This window comes from Callospermophilus lateralis, chromosome 3, assembly GCF_048772815.1.
Source record: "Callospermophilus lateralis isolate mCalLat2 chromosome 3, mCalLat2.hap1, whole genome shotgun sequence".
Lineage (NCBI taxonomy): Eukaryota > Metazoa > Chordata > Mammalia > Rodentia > Sciuridae > Callospermophilus > Callospermophilus lateralis.
In genome coordinates this window covers 3794954-3806958 of record NC_135307.1, presented here as the reverse complement: position 1 = coordinate 3806958, position 12005 = coordinate 3794954, and the positions used below count along the sequence as shown (strand labels likewise).

The 12005-nt window shown below is 39.0% G+C and overlaps 1 protein-coding gene across 9 annotated transcripts in view; it reads left to right on the top strand.

The window, feature by feature from the left end:
• The window catches only part of Mark3 (microtubule affinity regulating kinase 3), a 104137-nt gene that overhangs the window by 25471 nt on the left and 66661 nt on the right, over positions 1-12005 (top strand). The window contains exon 1 of one of the 9 annotated variants that reach the window (XM_076849584.2): positions 8368-8421. The exons of the other annotated variants lie outside the window; for them this stretch is intronic. The gene's annotated coding sequence lies outside the window, so the exon portion shown is untranslated. Of the gene's footprint in view, positions 1-8367; positions 8422-12005 lie in introns of those variants that run through there. 9 annotated transcript variants of the gene reach the window in all.

The following is a 12005-nucleotide window of genomic DNA, read 5'->3' as shown; positions in this document are numbered from 1 at the left end:
GCTCAGACTGGGTGGAAGGAGTGACTGCACTGAGCAAGTGGGAGAGGTAGGTGGGCTTGTTTGGAGAGCTGGGCAGTTCCACAGTGAGCTCACAGGGTCTTCAGAGATTAGCGAAGGCAAAGATTGGGTATAGCCATGTAAGTGGCTTAAGAGATGTAACTTATTTTTATTTTCTGGAAGTTTATCTCTGGTTCATAGAATTTTCACAGTGAAGTGCCGTGGCGTTGGTCTTCATTCATTGTTTTAGTGCTCATTAGACCCTTTCGATGTGGAGATTTTGTCTTTTCAGTTTTAGGGATCGTCTGTTTTCTTTTCTGGTGGTAGTGGGGGTTAAACCATGGGTGCTCTACCACTGAGCCACATCCCCAGCCTTTTTTATTTTGTATTTTGAGACAGAGGTCTTGGTTAGTTGTCCAGGCTGGCCTTGAGCTTGCACTCCTCCTTCCTCAGCCTTCTGAGTGGCTGGGATTACAGGTGTGTGCCACTGGACCCAGCCAATGAGATGGAGACTCTTGAACTTTAAAAAGAAAAAAAAAAAGCTTTTTTCTGTCTCTATTTTTGCTTTCTGGGAGATGACTTTAATTTTATCTTCCAAACTTTCTGGTGTGTATGTGTGTGTTTTCCTATTTCTCTTCTTATTTTCATTTGTTTATTGTTTCTCTCTTTCTGTTGTCCATTCTGGTCTCTGAATGCTATTTTTTTTTTTAAGAGTGAGAGAATTTTTTTTTTAATATTTATTTTTTAGTTTTTCAGCGGACACAACATCTTTTGTTTGTATGTGGTGCTAAGGATCGAACCTGGGCCACACGCATGCCATGCGAGCGCGCTACCACTTGAGCCACATTCCCAGCCCCTCTGAATGCTATTTCTTCTGTTGACTTCCTGAGGATAGGAAAAGGTTTTTTGTTTGTTTGTTTTATGAAGTAGATTTTTTGCTCCCTCCATTGTTTTCTCTTCATAGAGACTTTCTTTGGAAGTCTGGTATCTCTAGTTGTCTGCCTGTGTTAAAGCCAGACCTGAGAAACTGCCCAGAAGCTGTTTGCAGCACAGGAGATGTGCTCACCTGTTCAGGGTTGTCCACTTTCATTGGGGGACTCCAGATACCTGTGTCTTTAGGTCTCTTCTCTGGGAATGTTCAGTTTCTCTAGACTCCTTTATTCTCCATAGCAGGGGCTGAGTGGGGCATCTGGTTGTCCCAGCCCTTGGTGGCATTCTGTCAGGCTCCTTTTCTGTCTCCATGCCTCATTCCTGGCCGCTGCTTGGCCAGTGATTGTGAGTCCCAGAGCCTTTTCCATTTCCACAGAAGCAGTTTCCAGCTTTCTAAGAGCTAGAGGTTATTGGTGGTTTAATGAGCCCAGTCACTGTGTATGACTCTTGACCTTGTGGTTAGCCCAGTGGTCTCACACTTTCTCTGCACCTGAATCTCCAGGTTTGGAGCCCCGTCCAATAATGCTGGGCAGACCACACTGTCTCCATGTGCCCTTTCCTCATTCTCTCTCTCTGTTAAGAAAATATAGACACAGCTTTCTCACTGTTGTCTTCCCACCTTCTCTTGTGCTTCCACAGCTATGTTCCATTGCTGTCAGCCCTCAGCATTTCAGGGGAAGTGTCCTATTCCCACTTTTCTGTCCTGTTGTGGAAAGAGAAGAGGGGTGGGGTTATGTCTTGAACCTTGTTTACTCTGTGCCTTAAATTCAGTTATAAAAATGATAAAGCTGGGCTGGAGTTGTGGCTAAGTGGTAGAGTGTCTGCCTGGCATGTGTGAGATAGTGGGTTCGATTCTCAGCACTGCATATAAATAAATAAAGGTGCATAAACAACTAAAAAAATGATAAAACCATGATTCTGGGATATATTAAGTGTCTTGAGATTTAATATAAGTGGTTATATCATTAATTTTTTTTTTTTTTTTAGTTGTAGATGGACACAATACCTTTATTTTATTTGTTTAGGTTTTTTTATGTGGTGTGGGGGATCGAACTCTGCGCCACGCATGCTAAGCAAGCGCTCTGTCACTGAGCCACAGCCCCGTCCCTGGTTATATCTTTTAGTCACAAAATTTTTGTTGAAGAATATGTTAACAGCTTGATAGAAAGTTTGGAGAATAGAGGGGAAGGGAATCCCAGAGTCATAATATTTTGAATACTATTTTCATTTTTTTTATATATTCCTTATTCATATGCAGGTTTTCTTCTGTATCCTTTTGGTCATACTCTTGGATCCTGTTTTATCCTAGTAGTTTTCTGTGCTGCTGCATAATTGTCCTAGTGTTCTACTCTGTTTATGTGCAGAATGCCATTGATTAGAACATCTGTTCTCAGGCTTTCTCAGAACTCCTGCAAACCCAAAATTGAGAACTCCTCAAAATCCTATTAATATTTACTATATTAGAAGTTAACACTAAGAAACTTAAAATATGGTAACAATTCTTTCATATGTTAATGTATAATATATTTTAATGAAAAACAACTTTACCAAAACAGATTATGAGAAGAGTAACATTGTTTAAGTTTTTTGCAAATCACTTTATTGTCTGGCTTAACAGAAGGATTTTCTGGATTTTTGTATCTGCTCTGCATGTGAACTCTTTGGATATGTTGTTTTTATTGAAATGTATAAAAAAATATGTAGCAAGAAAAGGGAGGAGTGTCTTCCCCATTTTTGGTACTGGGGATAGAGCCCAGGAGTGCTTTTACCAGTGAACTACATCCCAATTATTTTTTGTTATTGTTGTTTTGTTTTGAGATAGGATCTTGCTAAATTGTTGAAGGTCTTACTAGGTTGTTGAGGCTGACCTTGAATTTGCAATCCTCCTGCCTCAGCCTCCAATTGCTGCGATTATAAGTGTGTACTATTGTGATAAGCATAGAGGAGGGTCTTAATACTCTTTCAGGTCATTGTGGGTGTTGTCTTTAATACTATATTAAATCTCAGCAAATAGTAGTTTCTTTCTGCAGTGGTGGACACTTATTAATCAATAGACCAAAAAAATTAATACAGCAGTTTGTTTTAGCTCAAAATTAGTAGTAGCAGATTTGGGAGTAATCAAACAGTGAAAGAAAGCTTTATATTCTCATAACAGATACAACTAAAAAGCATTAAACTTTATCAGTACAGGGAAAAATGAACATATAAACCTACAAATTAACAATCATGGGAAACACTGTTTTAATTGTGGCAAAATATACGTAGCATAGCAGTCCCAATAGTGTCCATTTTATAGTGTACAGTTCAGTGGCATTAAATACTTGAAGTTGTTGAATAACCATCTCCACCATCCTCTCCAGAACAGGTAATCAGTTCTCATTTTTTCCACATTTCATATTTGCAAATTTATGTATCTGATAGAAGTTATACCCAAAGTCAGTCCTCACAGGGCTTTGGCAATAATTCTTGGACATACACAGAGTGGTGAGTAATGCACATCCTCAAGTTGATGTCCAGTGAGGTGGTGCTCTCGTGTCTTGTTTCAGCCATTATACTGTAAACAGATATCCTTTTTGGTAGACTGTTTAATGACACTTTTCCCCAAAAAGCTTTATTGAGGTAAAATTGAAGTACAATAAAATGCACATATTTGAAGTATGCAATTTGATCAGTTTTGACATGTATGTAACCAATATAATCAATATAAAAAGCATTTCCATTTATTTTTTTAAATTTGAAATCATACAGATTGTTTCCTGCATGATTTATTACATTAGAAATTAATCACCTTGCCAGGAGTGGTGGTGTGCACGCATGTAAATCCCAGGGGCTCAGGAGGCTGAGGCAGGAGGATTGCGAGTTCAAAGCCAGCCTCAGCAATGACAAGGCACTAAGCAACTTGTGAGACCCTGTCTCTAAATAAAATATAAAAAAAAATAGGGCTGGGATGTGGCTCAGTGGTTGAGTACCCCTGAGTTCATCCCCAGTACTAAAAAAAAAAAAAAAAAAAAAGGAGGGGCTGAGGTTATAGCTCAGTGGTAGAGTGGTTGCTGAGCATGTGTAAAGCACTGGGTTGATCTTCAGCACCAAATAACTAAATAAATGAAGGTGTTGTGTCCATCTACAACTAAAATTATCAGGATCTCTGGGATGAAACAGTACTCAGATGAACATTTATAACTTAAAGTATTTATATCATAAAGAAGCTAGAATAACAAATTATTTTCAAATTGTGTAGTAGGAAGGTATAAATAGGAGTAGGAGCAGAAATAGATGAAACAGAGAAGAAATAATGTAACTAAAATTTGATAATAAGAAAACCAGTCTAATCAAGAAAAAAGCAAGAACACAAAGATATCAATGGAAAGGAAGCTATCAAAATAACCCTATAGATGCTAAAAATATATTAAGGTCATATTACAATTGTTTGCCAACATATGTGATAGCTTGTATAACATGGTCCATATTAGAGAAAGATCCGTGTGCTTATGAGAAGAAAGTGTATTTAGTCATTGATGGATAACATACTCTATATATGTCTATTAAGTCTAAATTATCAATCGTATTTTTTTCCTTCTATAGCTTCTTTATTAAATTTGTTTTTAAATGGTGCTGGGGATTGAAACCAGGGCCTTGTGCAGGCAAGGCAAGCACTCTACCAACTGAGCTATATCCCAGTCCCCTTATTTAGTTTTTGTTTGGAGGATCTAGCTGGTGGTGACAGGGGTATGTTAAAGTTACCCAGTATTATTGTGTTGTGGTCTATTTGATTCTTGAAATTGAGCAGGGTTTGTTTGATGTACATAGATGCTCTGTTGTTTGGGGCATAAATATTTACAATTGTTACTTCTTGTTGATGTATAGTTCCCTTAAGCAGTATGAAATGTCCATTTTGTTCCTTCTGATTAACTTTGGCTTAAAGTCTTCTTTATCTAATATGAGGATAGAAACCCCTGCTTGTTTACGCGTTCCATGTGATATATTTTTTCCCATCCATTCACCTTCAGTCTGTGGATGTTTTTGCCTATGAGGTGAGTCTTTTGGAGACAGCATGTTGTTGGGTCTTGTGCTTTAATCCATTCTGCCAGCCTGTGTCTTTTGATTGATGAGTTGGTTATTATTAAGTTATATTTGTATTCCCAGTCATTTAGGTTTATTTCTAGCTTTTAATTTGAATTAGTTTCTCCTTTGATTAATATTCCTTTAGTGTAGTTCCTCCCTTTGCTGGTTTTCACTTTTTTTTCCCCTTCATTTCACCTTCATGAAATATTTTGTTGAGAATGTACTGTAGTGCAGACTTTCTAGTTGCAGATTCTTTTAACTTTCGTTTATCATGGAAGGTTTTTATTCATCTTCCAATCTGAAGCTTAATTTTGCTGGATAATAGGATTCTTGGTTGGCATCCACATTTTCTTTCAGAGCTTGGTATATGTTAGTCCAGGACCTCCTAGCTTTGAGGGTCTAGATGGAGAAATCAGCTGAGATCTGTATTGGTTTCTCTCTGTACATAATCTGATATTTTTCTCTTGAAGCCTTTAAAATTCTATCCTTATTCTGTATGTTAGACACTTTCATTATAATATGCCTTGGTGTGGGTCTGTTGTAATTTTGTACATTTGGCGACTTGTAAGCTTCTTGTATTTGATTTTTCATTTTATTCTTTAGGTTTGGGAAATTTTCTGGCATTATTTCATTGAAAAGATTGTGCATTCTTTTGGTTTGTATCTCTGTACCTTCATCTATCCTGATAAACCTTAAATTTGGTCTTTTCATGTTATCCCCGTAGTTGGGAGTTCTGTTCATGGTTTTGTAACATCTCTCTGTGGTCAACTTTATTTTCAAGATTATATATTTTGTCTTCATTGCCTGAGGTTTTGTCTACCAAGTGGTCAAATTTGTTGGTGATGCTTTCTATTGAATTTTTTTTGGGTGTGTGGTACTGGGGATTGAACTCAGGGCCTTGTACATGCAAAGCAAGCATTCTATCAACTAATCTATATCCCCAGCCCTTCGGTTGAATTTTTAATTTGATTTATTGTTTCCTTCATTTAGAGGATTTCTGCTTTTTTTTTTAACATAATCTCTGCCTCTTTATCAAATTGATCTTTCACTTCCTGTATTTCCTCTCTGATTTCATTTCTTTTTTTTTTTTTTAAGAGAGAGAGTGAGAGAGAGAGAGAGAAGTTTAATATTTATTTTTTGTTATTGGCGGACACAACATCTTTGTTTGTATGTGGTGCTGAGGATCGAACCCGGGCCGCACGCATGCCAGGCGAGCGCGCTACCGCTTGAGCCACATCCCCAGCCCTGATTTCATTTCTTATACCTTCCTTTGATTCACAGATCAGTTTAATTATGTCCATTCTAAACTCCTTCTCTGACATTTCTTCCACTGTGGTGTTGATGGATTCTGTTATTGGAATATCTTGATTCGATTGGAGCAATTTGTTCCCTTGCTTTTTCATGTTGTTTGTGTGTCTCTCCATCTACCAGTATGGATCTGAGGCAGTAGAGTTTCTACTCTGGGACACATTTATTTATTTGTTTGTTTGTATGTTTGTTTGGTGGTGATTTTGTTGTTGAATGTGGTTCCCAGTCATAGTGCTTGAAGTGCTGTCCGGTTGCCTAAGTGCAAGTCTGTGATGTTCCTCGAAGAGGAAATGTTTGTGTTAGATGAGCTTCACTCAGGTGTGAGCTCAACATTAACCATCTGTGTAGCATAGAAGGTCCCTGGGGAGGTTTGTGTGCTCACTATTGATGAAAATGTGACCAGCACTGTCACAGGCTAGCACTGACAGCACTGACAGGCTAGCACTGTCACCTAGGACCCTGTGTTGTTCCTGGCAGCAAGTGGTTCAGCATTCACTAAATTGGTGTTCACAGCAACTTCATAAAACATTTCTGTGAATAATATGAATTGTCTGTATTGTTTTGAAAAAGGAGACTTAATGATTTCTGATAGTTTCCTTTAGTATCCCACACACGGAGGAAAGTGTTAGGAAACATTATAGGCTTTCCTCATTTATCTGAAGAGTTTTGATTCTGTTTATGTTTCCAAAACTGGAGTCCTAAGAAGCAAATTGAGGAAACTCTGAACACAGGTGGGATGTATGAAGAGTTAGTGAGTGCCCAGATAGCCTCATGGTAGCTGGGAGGAATGTTGGCCTTTCTACTGGGATCTTCCTCATTCTGCATGACCCAGAGTTATTTTTCTTGGACTGTTACTTTAAAAATAATATGTGTGTGTGTGTGTGTGTGTGTGTGTGTATGTGTGTATGAATATAATTTTTAGTTGTAGGTGGACACAACAACTTTATTTATTTATGCGGTGCTGAGGATCGAACCCAGTGCCTCACACAGGCACAGCAAGTGCTCTACCACTGAGCCATAACCCCAGCCCTGGACTATTACTCTTTTCCTTCTTTAAACTTACTGTACACTTGTCTTCCTGGGTCTGCTACTTGGGTCACTATAGAAATTGTTGGAAGTCACTTGTCTAATAATGGCACCTCTTCCATTCTCTTTGTCATTCTGTCAGGGCTTCATTTGACCTATCAGGTGGGAGAAGAGAGAGATGCATGTGATCATTCAGTATGCCATGTTTAACTGAATGTCCTCATATGGTTATGGAAAACTTTGCATTTAATTACTTAAGTTCTGTTTAGAGAGTCCAGGCTTGATATAAAAAATAGTGTTGTCCTGGATATCCCCATGCAAGACAGCCACTTTTCGTATTTTAAACTGATTCTTCAGGTTTTACTTTCTGGTCTTTAATAATATGCCCATTGTATTCATGTTCATTTTCCAGTTTAGGCATAAGCTATTGACTTTTAAAGTCATTGACTTAAAAAATAAACAGACCTTTTATTTTTGAAATGTAACCATAGAAAAAGTGCCTATTTATACGTAACCCTGACCCAGGGCAGAAACATTCTATGACCCATGTCCAGAAGCCTCACTTTGCCTCCTGCAGATCACTTCACAGTCCCTCATGTACAAGGGAGTACTTTTCTAACACTATAGGTTAGTTTTGTCTCTTTGGCTTTTTAAATATACTAATGCAATCATACAGTATGTTACCTTTTGTCTGCTACTTATACTTCCTGCTTATAACCTTCTCCCATGTTGGGTTTTATTAGGTTTTAATTTGAAATTTTATTTTGCAACCAACTGTTACAGTTGTTTGGTGTGATCTCTAACCATTATGAACTAAGTTGTAATCCTTCAAATTCATATGGTAAAGCCATGACCTTATATATGGTGAAATGTGACTATGTTTGGTAATAGAGTCTTTATAGACGGTTAAATGAGGCTACATGGGTGTGCCCTGATCAATAAGATTTGTGTCCTTATTATAAAAAGAGACATCAGAGAACTGACTCTCCCACCATGTGAGGACACAGTGAGAAGGCAATTGTCTGCAAGCCAGGAAGTGGCCCTCACAAGAACCAATCCGGCTGGCACCTGTATCTTGGACTTCTAGTCTCCAAAATTGTGAGAAATAAATTTCTGCTTATTTTCCCAATCTATGGTATTTTATTATGGCAGCCCATGCAGACCAATACAGCATTCTTCAGGCTACCATGTGCCTTCAAGGGACTTGAGATCTTTTTTTACCTGCTCTTTTAGGAGTTATGGAAGCTTTAACACCTTTCAAGGGTAGGAGTCGGGATCTTTTGACTAGCAGTGAATTGACAAGAAATGGAAAATAAGGATTTTTCTCCAGTAGATCCTAACTGTTGAAGCGGGTTGGGGATTCCCTTCTCATGCATGAACTATCTTTATCCCTATTTTGTAATTTTCCACCTTGCTCCTGGCATCAGGGTGAATAAATGGAATTTCCCACAGCAGAGACGTTTTCTCCTCTTTCCTTACCTAGTGAACCCCCTTGGCTTTCGCTGTGTCCCTTTGTCCCTATACTCTAGCTTGTCCATTACCATGGAAATGAGTGGTCTTCTCTTTTATCTCCCTTTCTGAGGCACTGCCTCAGTGATGCTCCCACAGTCGCCTTCTCTTTAGGTGACATTAAGGTCTCACCTCTGTCTGAGATCTCCAGGTCTGGACCAAGTTAATTTGATGATTGAGTCATCATAGCAGGGAGTTGGGAGGAAGAAGGGATTAGAAATGTCCCCCTCAGGCTTCATTGTTGCACATACACTAAGTGATCGTGTTTTACTCTGGGAATACCATGACCTTGATAGAATGATTTTCTATAGTTTGGAGAAGCCAAATGCTTTGAGTTTCTTTTTGAAGAAGCTTCCTGAAGAAGAAATGTATAAGAACTGAAGCAGAGTAGGATCTTTAGAATAGGAAGAGGACATGGCATAGAATCAGAAGAAGCTAGTGATCTTGAGTCCAGTCATGCACTAGAAACTGGCTCTCAGAAGATCAGAGGAAAGAGGAATGGGAAGGGCAGCAGTATTTGGTCCCAGGAAGGAAGATGAAAACAGAATGGTGGTCAGAAAAGAACAGTGTAGTCGGGCGCCGTGGCACACGCCTATATTCCTAGCAGTTCGGGAGGCTGAGGCAGGAGGATCATGAGTTCAAAGCCAGCCTCAGCAATAGCGAGGTGCTAAGCAACTCAGTGAGACACTGTCTCTAAATATAATATAAAAATGTAGGTCTGGGGATGTGGCTCAGTGGTTAAGTTGTTTGGTGTGAATACCCCATAACCCTCCCACCCCACTAAAAAAAAAAAAAAAGAGCAGCATAGGTAAAGAGTTTCTTAGAAATTGGAAGATCCAAGTACACCTTATAAAATTACTTAGAAAAAAGAAAGTTTGAAAAAAATTAATTCATTTGACTTTGAAATAATGTAAACTTTTAAAAACCATCTTCTTATCTGTTAAAACACTAGAAGCCCTCCTTCTTCACTGTTCTGTCTCTCTCAGGTGTGTTTGGTTACTGATTATGAGTGTTCAGGCCCTCAGATCAACTCAGCAAACATTTATTGAGCACTGTGCCCATGCGTTATGCCAGTGCTGTAAAGATGAAAAGATGCCTTCTTTCCATTTGAGATGTACACTGGTAGTCAGTTTTCACATATTTTAGCAGCCAATATTTTCTTATTCCAAATACAGAACTAGAATTCTGACTTTACTTTTTTCCCCAAGGTCATACACATTCACTCTCTGCTCCTCCAGTTCTGATTTGCCTTTCCCAGAGGTGGGGAAATAACATTGCATTAACATATATAGTGCAGCCATTCTCAAAGCATGGCCGGGAGTGGGGCACTGAAGACTTACCGAGACCCTGTTGGAGGCTGCAAAACCAAAACTATTTTTATATTCTAAGACTATTAAATCATTCACTTTTTCAGTCTGTCTCACAAGTGAGGAGTGGAATTTTCCAGAGGCCATATGATCTATATTATCGCAACAGATTGAATGCAGAAACATATATTAACCTGGGTGCAGTGGCACACACCATCTCCCAGCCATTTGGGAGGCTGAAGCAGGAAGATTGCAAGTTTGAGGACAGTGTGGACAATTTAGATTCTATCTCAAAATTTTAAAAAAGGGATTGGGGATTAGGGATGTAGCTGAGTGATAGAGTACCATCGGATTCAATCCCAAGTACCACTGAAGGAAAAATAAAAATCATTAAGATGTGTTCTATTGCTGGGCATAGTGGTACATGCCTATAATCCCAGTGATTTAGAAGGCTAGGGCAAGAGAATTACAACTTTGAGGCCAGCATGAGCAACTTAGACTCTAAGAATAAAACGGTCTGAGGATATAGTTTAGTGGTAGAATGCCTAGCATTCAGGAGGCCCTGGGTTCTATCCACAACACTACAAAAAAAGTAATGAATAGATAAGTGCTTATTTTTTTTACAATTTTTCAGTTTTTGTATGTAATATTACAAATATCAATGTATATATAAACCACATTTGGGGTTATCAATAATCTTTAAGAGAGTAAAGGGGTCCAAAAAGCATGAGAACCATTGACATAGAAAATCTTTTTTTTTTCTTTTTTTTTTTTTTTAATATTTTATTTTTTAGTTATCGGCGGACACAACATCTTTGTTTGTATGTGGTGCTGAGGATGGAACCCGGGCCGCACGCATGCCAGTCGAGCACGCTACCACTTGAGCCACATCCCCAGCCCCTTTTTTTTCTTTTTAATATTTATTTTTTAGTTGTAGGTGGACACTATCTTTATTTCAGTTTTTCATGGTGCTGAGGAGTGAACCCAGGGCCTCACATGTGCTAGGCCAGCATTCTACCACTGAGCTACAACCCCAACCCAGCATAGAAAATCTTTAAGCCCTTGTCCCCAGACTTTAGCTCTAGGCATTTTCTTAAGTGTTGTGTCCTACTGGGTCTATATTCTACAGGATGTGCAAGCAGGGCCTCCTCATCTAGTGGGGTAGTCCCATGGACTGTTCTGGACCTCAGGTGCCAGCTGAGTTAATTTATCCTCCCAGGTGGTGGCAAAGCCTCTCTCCACTTATGTTCCCTTTCATTGTCTGTAATTTGTGTGTGTGTGTGTGTGCACACTCTGGGATTGAACCTAGGGCCTTGTGCATGCTAAGCACTGCTCTACCACTAAGCTATCTATCCTCCCCTCTGTCACCTGGAGAGATCATTTTTATGCAACAAGTAATGAGCTACCAGGTGAGGATGCCTATGCAGGTTCGCTTAGTAGAACTGGTAAAACTGATTTCCTTTTTTAAAGTTAAGAAATGTACATAAATAGAAGCTGGGGTTCTTTATTCACGTGTCCTACTGGCTCTTTTTGTATCACCTAGGGGTGTGCTCACCCCTTTCTGGACAAAGGTTACCAGGTGACATATTTGTTGCCTCTGCACATGGTTAGCTCACAGATTGGTCTAGAACTAGTCTTTCTTTAACTACCTAAAGGGATTTTGTTTTGTTTTGATACCAGTCTCCACTGGGTTGCCAGACTGGTCTCTGACTCCTGGGTTTAAGTGATCCTCCTGCTTCAACATTCTGAGTGCTGGGATTACTGGCACAGCCACCACCATGCCAGGCCTTTTATTATTATTTTTGTAATGTTTTTAAAGTTTTGGATTCAACACCAACCTATTTGTATATTTATTTATTAAGCCCT